Below are 14,056 nucleotides of genomic sequence, written 5' to 3'. Positions count from 1 at the left end.
TTGTATAATGCTCTTTTACCCTTAGTGCTGACATTAAACAATTCAGAGCACTTAAGAGTATGATGTTTATTCTATGACGTGTAAAAAAAAAAAATTATCTAAAGCAATTTCCTCACCTAAAGAAACACAACACTATCACTAAAATATACACCAGAATAGGCTGCATAGATAATTTTTCCCATCTCCTTCAATCCCTGGGTTCATAAATTCTATTATTAATGAAAAACATGTATGAAAAATGTTCTGTGGAGCAAGCCCATGTTTTGTGATAATTTCTGTGTTGGTGCTTTGATTTTGTTGATTAAATTGTTTGTCCAGTAGGTACGAGTTTCTCAGAATAAATCTTAGAAGTGTCGGTTAGTCTATATTTTCCAAAAAACATGATTTCATAATTGGTCAAAGATATTTCCTAAGTTTTTGAGCCACATCAGTTTTGTCTTCTTTCCTGTGAGTACTATAGGTTTTAGTAATTTTATATCATTTCAGTAGATCTAATGTATGTTAGAAAGAACACACTCTATATATGGTGAAGAGTATTTAAATCAAGGGCTCGTCTGGGATTTGAACCAGGGAACTCTCGCACCCGAAGCAAAATCATACCACTACACCAACGAGCCAGTAGGTCATCCGTGATTTGCTGCCAAGCATTTTGTTAGATATGTCTGATAAAGTATCATCAAAAAGGAAATAAAAACAATTCTTTCTTATGTTTAGTATCCTTCACATAACTGAAGGAAGTATCATTGCTTTGTGAATGAGATACAGGAAGATGGCGTCTGAGGAAGTTAACTCTTTAGCAGGAATCTATTTAAAGGAAATAATTCTATGGTTTTCTATTTTCAGAAAATTTGGGCTCGTCCGGGATTTGAACCCGGGACCTCTCGCACCCAAAGCGAGAATCATACCCCTAGACCAACGAGCCTTAGATTCCATATTATATGTTTTTTTTTAGTTTTTGTGTGAACTTAACTCTTAATTATTATTTAATGGAAATAGTTCTATGGTTTTCTTTTTTCAGAAAATTTTGGCTCGTCCGGGATTTGAACCCGGGACCTCTCGCACCCAAAGCGAGAATCATACCCCTAGACCAACGAGCCTTAGATTCCAATTTATTTGTTTTTTTTATTTTTTGTGTGAACTTAACTCTTAATTATTATTTAAAGGAAATAGTTCTATGGTTTTATTTAAAGGAAATAGTTCTATGGTTTTCTTTTTTCAGAAATGTTGGGCTCGTCCGGGATTTGAACCCGGGACCTCTCGCACCCTAAGCGAGATTCATACACCTAGACCAACGAGCCTTAGATGCAATTTTTTATGTGTTTTTTTATTTTTTTGTGTGAAATTTTTCAAAGTGGTCTCTTACACACATTCCACTTAAAAAAATAATAAGGTTTTCAGTCTTGTAGTCCAAAGATACTGTATATAGCAGCTTTATGTAATTATATTCAGACCAAAAAATACAATTTGTGGAAACAGACTCTTTCGTACTCTATGCTTAACCAATCAGACTATAATAAAAACCTAGGTTTCAAAGATCTCAGGGTAGTGAAGAAAAGCAAGTCTAGAAAAGGTGTTAACATGGAATCTCTGTCCACAGAGAGATCATTCTTGAAATAAGAGGTCTAAAACTGTTGTATAATGCTCTTTTACCCTTAGTGCTGACATTAAACAATTCAGAGCACTTAAGAGTATGATGTTTATTCTATGACGTGTAAAAAAAAAAAATTATCTAAAGCAATTTCCTCACCTAAAGAAACACAACACTATCACTAAAATATACACCAGAATAGGCTGCATAGATAATTTTTCCCATCTCCTTCAATCCCTGGGTTCATAAATTCTATTATTAATGAAAAACATGTATGAAAAATGTTCTGTGGAGCAAGCCCATGTTTTGGGATAATTTCTGTGTTGGTGCTTTGATTTTGTTGATTAAATTGTTTGTCCAGTAGGTACGAGTTTCTCAGAATAAATCTTAGAAGTGTCGGTTAGTCTATATTTTCCAAAAAACATGATTTCATAATTGGTCAAAGATATTTCTTAAGTTTTTGAGCCACATCAGTTTTGTCTTCTTTCCTGTGATTACTATAGGTTTTAGTAATTTGATATCATTTCAGTAGATCTAATGTATGTTAGAAACAACACACTCTATATATGGTGAAGAGTATTTAAATCAAGGGCTCGTCTGGGATTTGAACCAGGGAACTCTCGCACCCGAAGCAAAATCATACCACTACACCAACGAGCCAGTAGGTCATCCGTGATTTGCTGCCAAGCATTTTGTTAGATATGTCTGATAAAGTATCATCAAAAAGGAAATAAAAACAATTCTTTCTTATGTTTAGTATCCTTCACATAACTGTAGGAAGTATCATTGCTTTGTGAATGAGATACAGGAAGATGGCGTCTGAGGAAGTTAACTCTTTAGCAGGAATCTATTTAAAGGAAATAGTTCTATGGTTTTCTTTTTTCAGAAAATTTGGGCTCGTCCGGGATTTGAACCCGGGACCTCTCGCACCCAAAGCAAGAATCATACCCCTAGACCAACGAGCCTTAGATTCCATATTATATGTTTTTTTTTAGTTTTTGTGTGAACTTAACTCTTAATTATTATTTGATGGAAATAGTTCTATGGTTTTCTTTTTTCAGAAAATTTGGGCTCGTCCGGGATTTGAACCCGGGACCTCTTGCACCCAAGGCGAGAATCATACCCCTAGACCAACGAGCCTTAGATTCCATTTTATATGTTTTTTTTATTTTTTGTGTGAACTTAACTCTTAATTATTATTTAAAGGAAATAGTTCTATGGTTTTATTTAAAGGAAATAGTTCTACGGTTTTCTTTTTTCAGAAAAGTTGGGCTCGTCCGGGATTTGAACCCGGGACCTCTCGCACCCTAAGCGAGAATCATACCCCTAGACCAACGAGCCTTAGATGCAATTTTTTATGTGTTTTTTTATTTTTTTGTGTGAAATTTTTCAAAGTGGTCTCTTACACACATTCCACTTAAAAAAAAAATAAGGTTTTCAGTCTTGTAGTCCAAAGATACTGTATATAGCAGCTTTATGTAATTATATTCAGACCAAAAAATACAATTTGTGGAAACAGACTCTTTCGTACTCTATGCTTAACCAATCAGACTATAATAAAAACCTAGGTTTCAAAGATCTCAGGGTAGTGAAGAAAAGCAAGTCTAGAAAAGGTGTTAACATGGAATCTCTGTCCACGGAGAGATCATTCTTGAAATAAGAGGTCTAAAACTGTTGTATAATGCTCTTTTACCCTTAGTGCTGACATTAAACAATTCAGAGCACTTAAGAGTATGATGTTTATTCTATGACGTGTAAAAAAAAACAAATTATCTAAAGCAATTTCCTCACCTAAAGAAACACAACACTATCACTAAAATATACACCAGAATAGGCTGCATAGATAATTTTTCCCATCTCCTTCAATCCCTGGGTTCATAAATTCTATTATTAATGAAAAACATGTATGAAAAATGTTCTGTGGAGCAAGCCCATGTTTTGGGATAATTTCTGTGTTGGTGCTTTGATTTTGTTGATTAAATTGTTTGTCCAGTAGGTACGAGTTTCTCAGAATAAATCTTAGAAGTGTCGGTTAGTCTATATTTTCCAAAAAACATGATTTCATAATTGGTCAAAGATATTTCCTAAGTTTTTGAGCCACATCAGTTTTGTCTTCTTTCCTGTGAGTACTATAGGTTTTAGTAATTTGATATCATTTCAGTAGATCTAATGTATGTTAGAAAGAACACACTCTATATATGGTGAAGAGTATTTAAATCAAGGGCTCGTCTGGGATTTGAACCAGAAAACTCTCGCACCAGAAGCAAAATTATACCACTACACCAACGAGCCAGTAGGTCATCCGTGATTTGCTGCCAAGTATTTTGTTAGATATGTCTGATAAAGTATCATCAAAAAGGAAATAAAACAATTTTTTCTTATGTTTAGTATCCTTCACATAACTGTAGGAAATATCATTGCTTTGTGAATGAGATACAGGAAGATGGCGTCTGAGGAAGTTAACTCTTTAGGAGGAATCTATTTAAAGGAAATAGTTCTATGGTTTTCTTTTTTCAGAAAATTTGGGCTCGTCCAGGATTTGAACCCAGGACCTCTAGCACCCAAAGCAAGAATCATACCCCTAGACCAACGAGCCTTAGATTCCTTTTTATATGTTTTTTTTATTTTTTGTGTGAACTTAACTCTTAATTATTATTTAAAGGAAATAGTTCTATGGTTTTATTTAAAGGAAATAGTTCTATGGTTTTCTTTTTTCAGAAAAGTTGGGCTCATCCGGGATTTGAACCCGGGACCTCTCGCACCCTAAGCGAGAATCATACCCCTAGACCAACGAGCCTTAGATGAAATTTGTCAAGTGTTTTTTTATTTTTTTGTTTGAAATTTTTCAAAGTGGTCTCTTACACACATTCCACTTAAAAAAATAATAAGGTTTTCAGTCTTGTAGTCCAAAGATACTGTATATAGCAGCTTTATGTAATTATATTCAGACCAAAAAATACAATTTGTGGAAACAGACTCTTTCGTACTCTATGCTTAACCAATCAGACTATAATAAAAACCTAGGTTTCAAAGATCTCAGGGTAGTGAAGAAAAGCAAGTCTAGAAAAGGTGTTAACATGGAATCTCTCGCACCCGAAGCAAATTCATACCACTACACCAACGAGCCAGTAGGTCATCCGTGATTTGCTGTCAAGCATTTTGTTAGATATGTCTGATAAAGTAGCATCAAAAAGGAAATAAAAACAATTCTTTCTTATGTTTAGTATCCTTCACATAACTGTAGGAAGTATCATTGCTTTGTGAATGAGATACAGGAAGATGGCGTCTGATGAAGTTAACTCTTTAGCAGGAATCTATTTAAAGGAAATAGTTCTATGGTTTTCTTTTTTCAGAAAATTTGGGCTCGTCCGAGATTTGAAGCTGGGACCTCTCGCACCCAAAGCGAGAATCATACCCCTAGACCAACGAGCCTTAGATACCATATTATATGTTTTTTTTATAGTTTTTGTGTGAACTTAACTCTTAATTATTATTTAATGGAAATAGTTCTATGGTTTTCTTTTTTCAGAAAATTTGGGCTCGTCCGGGATTTGAACCCTGGACCTCTTGCACCCAAAGCGAGAATCATACCCCTAGACCAACAAGCCTTAGATTCCATTTTATATGTTTTTTTTATTTTTTGTGTGAACTTAACTCTTAATTATTATTTAAAGGAAATAGTTCTATGGTTTTATTTAAAGGAAATAGTTCTATGGTTTTCTTTTTTCAGAAAAGTTGGGCTCGTCCGGGATTTGAACCCGGGACCTCTCGCACCCTAAGCAAGAATCATACCCCTAGACCAACGAGCCTTAGATGCAATTTTTTATGTGTTTTTTTATTTTTTTGTGTGAAATTTTTCAAAGTGGTCTCTTACACACATTCCACTTAAAAAAAAAATAAGGTTTTCAGTCTTGTAGTCCAAAGATACTGTATATAGCAGCTTTATGTAATTATATTCAGACCAAAAAATACAATTTGTGGAAACAGACTCTTTCGTACTCTATGCTTAACCAATCAGACTATAATAAAAACCTAGGTTTCAAAGATCTCAGGGTAGTGAAGAAAAGCAAGTCTAGAAAAGGTGTTAACATGGAATCTCTGTCCACGGAGAGATCATTCTTGAAATAAGAGGTCTAAAACTGTTGTATAATGCTCTTTTACCCTTAGTGCTGACATTAAACAATTCAGAGCACTTAAGAGTATGATGTTTATTCTATGACGTGTAAAAAAAAAAATTATCTAAAGCAATTTCCTCACCTAAAGAAACACAACACTATCACTAAAATATACACCAGAATAGGCTGCATAGATAATTTTTCCCATCTCCTTCAATCCCTGGGTTTATAAATTCTATTATTAATGAAAAACATGTATGAAAAATGTTCTGTGGAGCAAGCCCATGTTTTGGGATAATTTCTGTGTTGGTGCTTTGATTTTGTTGATTAAATTGTTTGTCCAGTAGGTACGAGTTTCTCAGAATAAATCTTAGAAGTGTCGGTTAGTCTATATTTTCCAAAAAACATGATTTCATAATTGGTCAAAGATATTTCCTAAGTTTTTGAGCCACATCAGTTTTGTCTTCTTTCCTGTGAGTACTATAGGTTTTAGTAATTTGATATCATTTCAGTAGATCTAATGTATGTTAGAAAGAACACACTCTATATATGGTAAAGAGTATTTAAATCAAGGGCTCGTCTGGGATTTGAACCAGGGAACTCTCGCACCCGAAGCAAAATCATACCACTACACCAACGAGCCAGTAGGTCATCCGTGATTTGCTGCCAAGCATTTTGTTAGATATGTCTGATAAAGTATCATCAAAAAGGAAATAAAAACAATTCTTTCTTATGTTTAGTATCCTTCACATAACTGTAGGAAGTATCATTGCTTTGTGAATGAGATACAGGAAGATGGCGTCTGAGGAAGTTAACTCTTTAGCAGGAATCTATTTAAAGGAAATAGTTCTATGGTTTTCTTTTTTCAGAAAATTTGGGCTCGTCCGGGATTTGAACCCGAGACCTCTCGCACCAAAGAGAGAATCATACCCCTAGACCAACGAGCCTTAGATTCTATATTATATGTTTTTTTTTATTTTTTGTGTGAACTTAACTCTTAATTATTATTTAAAGGAAATAGTTCTATGGTTTTCTATTTTCAGAAAATTTGGGCTCGTCCGGGATTTGAACCCGGGACATCTCGCACCCAAAGCGAGAATCATACCCCTAGACCAACGAGCCTTAGATTCCATTTTTTTATGTTTTTTTTATTTTTTGTGTGAACTTAACTCTTAATTATTATTTAAAGGAAATAGTTCTATGGTTTTATTTAAAGGAAATAGTTCTATGGTTTTCTTTTTTCAGAAAAGTTGGGCTCGTCCGGGATTTGAACCCGGGACCTCTCGCACCCTAAGCGAGAATCATACCCCTAGACCAACGAGCCGTAGATGCAATTTTTTGTTTGTTTTTTTATTTTTTCGTGTGAAATTTTTCAAAGTGGTCTCTTACACACATTCCACTTAAAAAAATAATAAGGTTTTCAGTCTTGTAGTCCAAAGATACTGTATATAGCAGCTTTATGTAATTATATTCAGACCAAAAAATACAATTTGTGGAAACAGACTCTTTCGTACTCTATGCTTAACCAATCAGACTATAATAAAAACCTAGGTTTCAAAGATCTCAGGGTAGTGAAGAAAAGCAAGTCTAGAAAAGGTGTTAACATGGAATCTCTGTCCACAGAGAGATCATTCTTGAAATAAGAGGTCTAAAACTGTTGTATAATGCTCTTTTACCCTTAGTGCTGACATTAAACAATTCAGAGCACTTAAGAGTATGATGTTTATTCTATGACGTGTAAAAAAAAAAAATTATCTAAAGCAATTTCCTCACCTAAAGAAACACAACACTATCTCTAAAATATACACCAGAATAGGCTGCATAGATAATTTTTCCCATCTCCTTCAATCCCTGGGTTCATAAATTCTATTATTAATGAAAAACATGTATGAAAAATGTTCTGTGGAGCAAGCCCATGTTTTGGGATAATTTCTGTGTTGGTGCTTTGATTTTGTTGATTAAATTGTTTGTCCAGTAGGTACGAGTTTCTCAGAATAAATCTTAGAAGTGTCGGTTAGTCTATATTTTCCAAAAAACATGATTTCATAATTGGTCAAAGATATTTCTTAAGTTTTTGAGCCACATCAGTTTTGTCTTCTTTCCTGTGATTACTATAGGTTTTAGTAATTTGATATCATTTCAGTAGATCTAATGTATGTTAGAAACAACACACTCTATATATGGTGAAGAGTATTTAAATCAAGGGCTCGTCTGGGATTTGAACCAGGGAACTCTCGCACCCGAAGCAAAATCATACCACTACACCAACGAGCCAGTAGGTCATCCGTGATTTGCTGCCAAGCATTTTGTTAGATATGTCTGATAAAGTATCATCAAAAAGGAAATAAAAACAATTCTTTCTTATGTTTAGTATCCTTCACATAACTGTAGGAAGTATCATTGCTTTGTGAATGAGATACAGGAAGATGGCGTCTGAGGAAGTTAACTCTTTAGCAGGAATCTATTTAAAGGAAATAGTTCTATGGTTTTCTTTTTTCAGAAAATTTGGGCTCGTCCGGGATTTGAACCCGGGACCTCTCGCACCCAAAGCAAGAATCATACCCCTAGACCAACGAGCCTTAGATTCCATATTATATGTTTTTTTTTAGTTTTTGTGTGAACTTAACTCTTAATTATTATTTAATGGAAATAGTTCTATGGTTTTCTTTTTTCAGAAAATTTGGGCTCACCCAAGGCGAGAATCATACCCCTAGACCAACGAGCCTTAGATTCCATTTTATATGTTTTTTTTATTTTTTGTGTGAACTTAACTCTTAATTATTATTTAAAGGAAATAGTTCTATGGTTTTATTTAAAGGAAATAGTTCTACGGTTTTCTTTTTTCAGAAAAGTTGGGCTCGTCCGGGATTTGAACCCGGGACCTCTCGCACCCTAAGCGAGAATCATACCCCTAGACCAACGAGCCTTAGATGCAATTTTTTATGTGTTTTTTTATTTTTTTGTGTGAAATTTTTCAAAGTGGTCTCTTACACACATTCCACTTAAAAAAAAAATAAGGTTTTCAGTCTTGTAGTCCAAAGATACTGTATATAGCAGCTTTATGTAATTATATTCAGACCAAAAAATACAATTTGTGGAAACAGACTCTTTCGTACTCTATGCTTAACCAATCAGACTATAATAAAAACCTAGGTTTCAAAGATCTCAGGGTAGTGAAGAAAAGCAAGTCTAGAAAAGGTGTTAACATGGAATCTCTGTCCACGGAGAGATCATTCTTGAAATAAGAGGTCTAAAACTGTTGTATAATGCTCTTTTACCCTTAGTGCTGACATTAAACAATTCAGAGCACTTAAGAGTATGATGTTTATTCTATGACGTGTAAAAAAAAACAAATTATCTAAAGCAATTTCCTCACCTAAAGAAACACAACGCTATCACTAAAATATACACCAGAATAGGCTGCATAGATAATTTTTCCCATCTCCTTCAATCCCTGGGTTCATAAATTCTATTATTAATGAAAAACATGTATGAAAAATGTTCTGTGGAGCAAGCCCATGTTTTGGGATAATTTCTGTGTTGGTGCTTTGATTTTGTTGATTAAATTGTTTGTCCAGTAGGTACGAGTTTCTCAGAATAAATCTTAGAAGTGTCGGTTAGTCTATATTTTCCAAAAAACATGATTTCATAATTGGTCAAAGATATTTCCTAAGTTTTTGAGCCACATCAGTTTTGTCTTCTTTCCTGTGAGTACTATAGGTTTTAGTAATTTGATATCATTTCAGTAGATCTAATGTATGTTAGAAAGAACACACTCTATATATGGTGAAGAGTATTTAAATCAAGGGCTCGTCTGGGATTTGAACCAGAAAACTCTCGCACCAGAAGCAAAATTATACCACTACACCAACGAGCCAGTAGGTCATCCGTGATTTGCTGCCAAGTATTTTGTTAGATATGTCTGATAAAGTATCATCAAAAAGGAAATAAAACAATTTTTTCTTATGTTTAGTATCCTTCACATAACTGTAGGAAATATCATTGCTTTGTGAATGAGATACAGGAAGATGGCGTCTGAGGAAGTTAACTCTTTAGGAGGAATCTATTTAAAGGAAATAGTTCTATGGTTTTCTTTTTTCAGAAAATTTGGGCTCGTCCAGGATTTGAACCCAGGACCTCTCGCACCCAAAGCGCGAATCATACCCCTAGACCAACGAGCCTTAGATTCCTTTTTATATGTTTTTTTTATTTTATGTGTGAACTTAACTCTTAATTATTATTTAAAGGAAATAGTTCTATGGTTTTATTTAAAGGAAATAGTTCTATGGTTTTCTTTTTTCAGAAAAGTTGGGCTCGTCCGGGATTTGAACCCGGGACCTCTCGCACCCTAAGCGAGAATCATACCCCTAGACCAACGAGCCTTAGATGAAATTTGTTAAGTGGTTTTTTATTTTTTTGTTTGAAATTTTTCAAAGTGGTCTCTTACACACATTCCACTTAAAAAAATAATAAGGTTTTCAGTCTTGTAGTCCAAAGATACTGTATATAGCAGCTTTATGTAATTATATTCAGACCAAACAATACAATTTGTGGAAACAGACTCTTTCGTACTCTATGCTTAACCAATCAGACTATAATAAAAACCTAGGTTTCAAAGATCTCAGGGTAGTGAAGAAAAGCAAGTCTAGAAAAGGTGTTAACATGGAATCTCTCGCACCCGAAGCAAATTCATACCACTACACCAACGAGCCAGTAGGTCATCCGTGATTTGCTGTCAAGCATTTTGTTAGATATGTCTGATAAAGTAGCATCAAAAAGGAAATAAAAACAATTCTTTCTTATGTTTAGTATCCTTCACATAACTGTAGGAAGTATCATTGCTTTGTGAATGAGATACAGGAAGATGGCGTCTGATGAAGTTAACTCTTTAGCAGGAATCTATTTAAAGGAAATAGTTCTATGGTTTTCTTTTTTCAGAAAATTTGGGCTCGTCCGAGATTTGAAGCTGGGACCTCTCGCACCCAAAGCGAGAATCATACCCCTAGACCAACGAGCCTTAGATACCATATTATATGTTTTTTTTATAGTTTTTGTGTGAACTTAACTCTTAATTATTATTTAATGGAAATAGTTCTATGGTTTTCTTTTTTCAGAAAATTTGGGCTCGTCCGGGATTTGAACCCTGGACCTCTTGCACCCAAAGCGAGAATCATACCCCTAGACCAACAAGCCTTAGATTGCATTTTATATGTTTTTTTTATTTTTTGTGTGAACTTAACTCTTAATTATTATTTAAAGGAAATAGTTCTATGGTTTTATTTAAAGGAAATAGTTCTATGGTTTTCTTTTTTCAGAAAAGTTGGGCTCGTCCGGGATTTGAACCCGGGACCTCTCGCACCCTAAGCGAGAATCATACCCCTAGACCAACGAGCCTTAGATGCAATTTTTTATGTGTTTTTTTATTTTTTTGTGTGAAATTTTTCAAAGTGGTCTCTTACACACATTCCACTTAAAAAAAAAATAAGGTTTTCAGTCTTGTAGTCCAAAGATACTGTATATAGCAGCTTTATGTAATTATATTCAGACCAAAAAATACAATTTGTGGAAACAGACTCTTTCGTACTCTATGCTTAACCAATCAGACTATAATAAAAACCTAGGTTTCAAAGATCTCAGGGTAGTGAAGAAAAGCAAGTCTAGAAAAGGTGTTAACATGGAATCTCTGTCCACGGAGAGATCATTCTTGAAATAAGAGGTCTAAAACTGTTGTATAATGCTCTTTTACCCTTAGTGCTGACATTAAACAATTCAGAGCACTTAAGAGTATGATGTTTATTCTATGACGTGTAAAAAAAAAACAAATTATCTAAAGCAATTTCCTCACCTAAAGAAACACAACACTATCACTAAAATATACACCAGAATAGGCTGCATAGATAATTTTTCCCATCTCCTTCAATCCCTGGGTTCATAAATTCTATTATTAATGAAAAACATGTATGAAAAATGTTCTGTGGAGCAAGCCCATGTTTTGGGATAATTTCTGTGTTGGTGCTTTGATTTTGTTGATTAAATTGTTTGTCCAGTAGGTACGAGTTTCTCAGAATAAATCTTAGAAGTGTCGGTTAGTCTATATTTTCCAAAAAACATGATTTCATAATTGGTCAAAGATATTTCCTAAGTTTTTGAGCCACATCAGTTTTGTCTTCTTTCCTGTGAGTACTATAGGTTTTAGTAATTTGATATCATTTCAGTAGATCTAATGTATGTTAGAAAGAACACACTCTATATATGGTGAAGAGTATTTAAATCAAGGGCTCGTCTGGGATTTGAACCAGAAAACTCTCGCACCAGAAGCAAAATTATACCACTACACCAACGAGCCAGTAGGTCATCCGTGATTTGCTGCCAAGTATTTTGTTAGATATGTCTGATAAAGTATCATCAAAAAGGAAATAAAACAATTTTTTCTTATGTTTAGTATCCTTCACATAACTGTAGGAAATATCATTGCTTTGTGAATGAGATACAGGAAGATGGCGTCTGAGGAAGTTAACTCTTTAGGAGGAATCTATTTAAAGGAAATAGTTCTATGGTTTTCTTTTTTCAGAAAATTTGGGCTCGTCCAGGATTTGAACCCAGGACCTCTCGCACCCAAAGCGAGAATCATACCCCTAGACCAACGAGCCTTAGATTCCTTTTTATATGTTTTTTTTATTTTTTGTGTGAACTTAACTCTTAATTATTATTTAAAGGAAATAGTTCTATGGTTTTATTTAAAGGAAATAGTTCTATGGTTTTCTTTTTTCAGAAAAGTTGGGCTCGACCGGGATTTGAACCCGGGACCTCTCGCACACTAAGCGAGAATCATACCCCTAGACCAACGAGCCTTAGATGAAATTTGTTAAGTGGTTTTTTATTTTTTTGTTTGAAATTTTTCAAAGTGGTCTCTTACACACATTCCACTTAAAAAAATAATAAGGTTTTCAGTCTTGTAGTCCAAAGATACTGTATATAGCAGCTTTATGTAATTATATTCAGACCAAAAAATACAATTTGTGGAAACAGACTCTTTCGTACTCTATGCTTAACCAATCAGACTATAATAAAAACCTAGGTTTCAAAGATCTCAGGGTAGTGAAGAAAAGCAAGTCTAGAAAAGGTGTTAACATGGAATCTCTCGCACCCGAAGCAAATTCATACCACTACACCAACGAGCCAGTAGGTCATCCGTGATTTGCTGTCAAGCATTTTGTTAGATATGTCTGATAAAGTAGCATCAAAAAGGAAATAAAAACAATTCTTTCTTATGTTTAGTATCCTTCACATAACTGTAGGAAGTATCATTGCTTTGTGAATGAGATACAGGAAGATGGCGTCTGATGAAGTTAACTCTTTAGCAGGAATCTATTTAAAGGAAATAGTTCTATGGTTTTCTTTTTTCAGAAAATTTGGGCTCGTCCGAGATTTGAACCTGGGACCTCTGGCACCCAAAGCGAGAATCATACCCCTAGACCAACGAGCCTTAGATACCATATTATATGTTTTTTTATAGTTTTTGTGTGAACTTAACTCTTAATTATTATTTAATGGAAATAGTTCTATGGTTTTCTTTTTTCAGAAAATTTGGGCTCGTCCGGGATTTGAACCCTGGACCTCTTGCACCCAAAGCGAGAATCATACCCCTAGACCAACGAGCCTTAGATTCCATTTTCTATGTTTTTTTTATTTTTTGTGTGAACTTAACTCTTAATTATTATTTAAAGGAAATAGTTCTATGGTTTTATTTAAAGGAAATAGTTCTATGGTTTTCTTTTTTCAGAAAAGTTGGGCTCGTCCGGGATTTGAACCCGGGACCTCTCGCACCCTAAGCGAGAATCATACCCCTAGACCAACGAGCCTTAGATGCAATTTTGTATGTGTTTTTTTATTTTTTTGTGTGAAATTTTTCAAAGTGGTCTCTTACACACATTCCACTTAAAAAAATAATAAGGTTTTCAGTGTTGTAGTCCAAAGATACTGTATATAGCAGCTTTATGTAATTATAGTCAGACCAAAAAATACAATTTGTGGAAACAGACTCTTTCGTACTCTATGCTTAACCAATCAGACTGTAATAAAAACCTAGGTTTCAAAGATCTCAGGGTAGTGAAGAAAAGCAAGTCTAGAAAAGGTGTTAACATGGAATCTCTGTCCACAGAGAGATCATTCTTGAAATAAGAGGTCTAAAACTGTTGTATAATGCTCTTTTACCCTTAGTGCTGACATTAAACAATTCAGAGCACTTAAGAGTATGATGTTTATTCTATGACGTGTAAAAAAAAAAATTATCTAAAGCAATTTCCTCACCTAAAGAAACACAACACTATCACTAAAATATACACCAGAATAG

At 34.3% G+C, this 14,056-nt stretch overlaps 14 non-coding genes across 14 annotated transcripts; all 14 read right to left on the bottom strand.

The window, feature by feature from the left end:
* Nucleotides 1–850: 850 nt before the first annotated feature.
* On the bottom strand, nucleotides 851–922 carry TRNAP-UGG (transfer RNA proline (anticodon UGG)). Its single transcript has one exon. It is a non-coding gene; the product is annotated as a tRNA-Pro (tRNA).
* Nucleotides 923–1,025: 103 nt separating this feature from the next.
* TRNAP-UGG (transfer RNA proline (anticodon UGG)) lies at nucleotides 1,026–1,097 on the bottom strand. Its single transcript has one exon. It is a non-coding gene; the product is annotated as a tRNA-Pro (tRNA).
* A 1,384-nt stretch (nucleotides 1,098–2,481) lies between these two features.
* On the bottom strand, nucleotides 2,482–2,553 carry TRNAP-UGG (transfer RNA proline (anticodon UGG)). The gene has a single exon. It is a non-coding gene; the product is annotated as a tRNA-Pro (tRNA).
* Nucleotides 2,554–2,656: 103 nt separating this feature from the next.
* Nucleotides 2,657–2,728, bottom strand: TRNAP-UGG (transfer RNA proline (anticodon UGG)). Its single transcript has one exon. It is a non-coding gene; the product is annotated as a tRNA-Pro (tRNA).
* A 129-nt stretch (nucleotides 2,729–2,857) lies between these two features.
* TRNAP-AGG (transfer RNA proline (anticodon AGG)) lies at nucleotides 2,858–2,929 on the bottom strand. The gene has a single exon. It is a non-coding gene; the product is annotated as a tRNA-Pro (tRNA).
* A 1,384-nt stretch (nucleotides 2,930–4,313) lies between these two features.
* Nucleotides 4,314–4,385, bottom strand: TRNAP-AGG (transfer RNA proline (anticodon AGG)). Its single transcript has one exon. It is a non-coding gene; the product is annotated as a tRNA-Pro (tRNA).
* A 940-nt stretch (nucleotides 4,386–5,325) lies between these two features.
* TRNAP-AGG (transfer RNA proline (anticodon AGG)) lies at nucleotides 5,326–5,397 on the bottom strand. Its single transcript has one exon. It is a non-coding gene; the product is annotated as a tRNA-Pro (tRNA).
* Nucleotides 5,398–6,753: 1,356 nt separating this feature from the next.
* On the bottom strand, nucleotides 6,754–6,825 carry TRNAP-UGG (transfer RNA proline (anticodon UGG)). The gene has a single exon. It is a non-coding gene; the product is annotated as a tRNA-Pro (tRNA).
* A 130-nt stretch (nucleotides 6,826–6,955) lies between these two features.
* TRNAP-AGG (transfer RNA proline (anticodon AGG)) lies at nucleotides 6,956–7,027 on the bottom strand. Its single transcript has one exon. It is a non-coding gene; the product is annotated as a tRNA-Pro (tRNA).
* Nucleotides 7,028–8,210: 1,183 nt separating this feature from the next.
* TRNAP-UGG (transfer RNA proline (anticodon UGG)) lies at nucleotides 8,211–8,282 on the bottom strand. The gene has a single exon. It is a non-coding gene; the product is annotated as a tRNA-Pro (tRNA).
* A 275-nt stretch (nucleotides 8,283–8,557) lies between these two features.
* On the bottom strand, nucleotides 8,558–8,629 carry TRNAP-AGG (transfer RNA proline (anticodon AGG)). The gene has a single exon. It is a non-coding gene; the product is annotated as a tRNA-Pro (tRNA).
* Nucleotides 8,630–10,013: 1,384 nt separating this feature from the next.
* TRNAP-AGG (transfer RNA proline (anticodon AGG)) lies at nucleotides 10,014–10,085 on the bottom strand. Its single transcript has one exon. It is a non-coding gene; the product is annotated as a tRNA-Pro (tRNA).
* Nucleotides 10,086–11,025: 940 nt separating this feature from the next.
* TRNAP-AGG (transfer RNA proline (anticodon AGG)) lies at nucleotides 11,026–11,097 on the bottom strand. The gene has a single exon. It is a non-coding gene; the product is annotated as a tRNA-Pro (tRNA).
* Nucleotides 11,098–13,493: 2,396 nt separating this feature from the next.
* Nucleotides 13,494–13,565, bottom strand: TRNAP-AGG (transfer RNA proline (anticodon AGG)). Its single transcript has one exon. It is a non-coding gene; the product is annotated as a tRNA-Pro (tRNA).
* Nucleotides 13,566–14,056: the final 491 nt, after the last annotated feature.

The sequence above is a fragment of the Bombina bombina genome, chromosome 4 (assembly GCF_027579735.1).
Source record: "Bombina bombina isolate aBomBom1 chromosome 4, aBomBom1.pri, whole genome shotgun sequence".
NCBI classification, from domain to species: Eukaryota; Metazoa; Chordata; class Amphibia; order Anura; family Bombinatoridae; genus Bombina; species Bombina bombina.
Note: the sequence above shows the minus strand (reverse complement) of the source record. Positions and strands in the feature narration are given on the sequence as shown.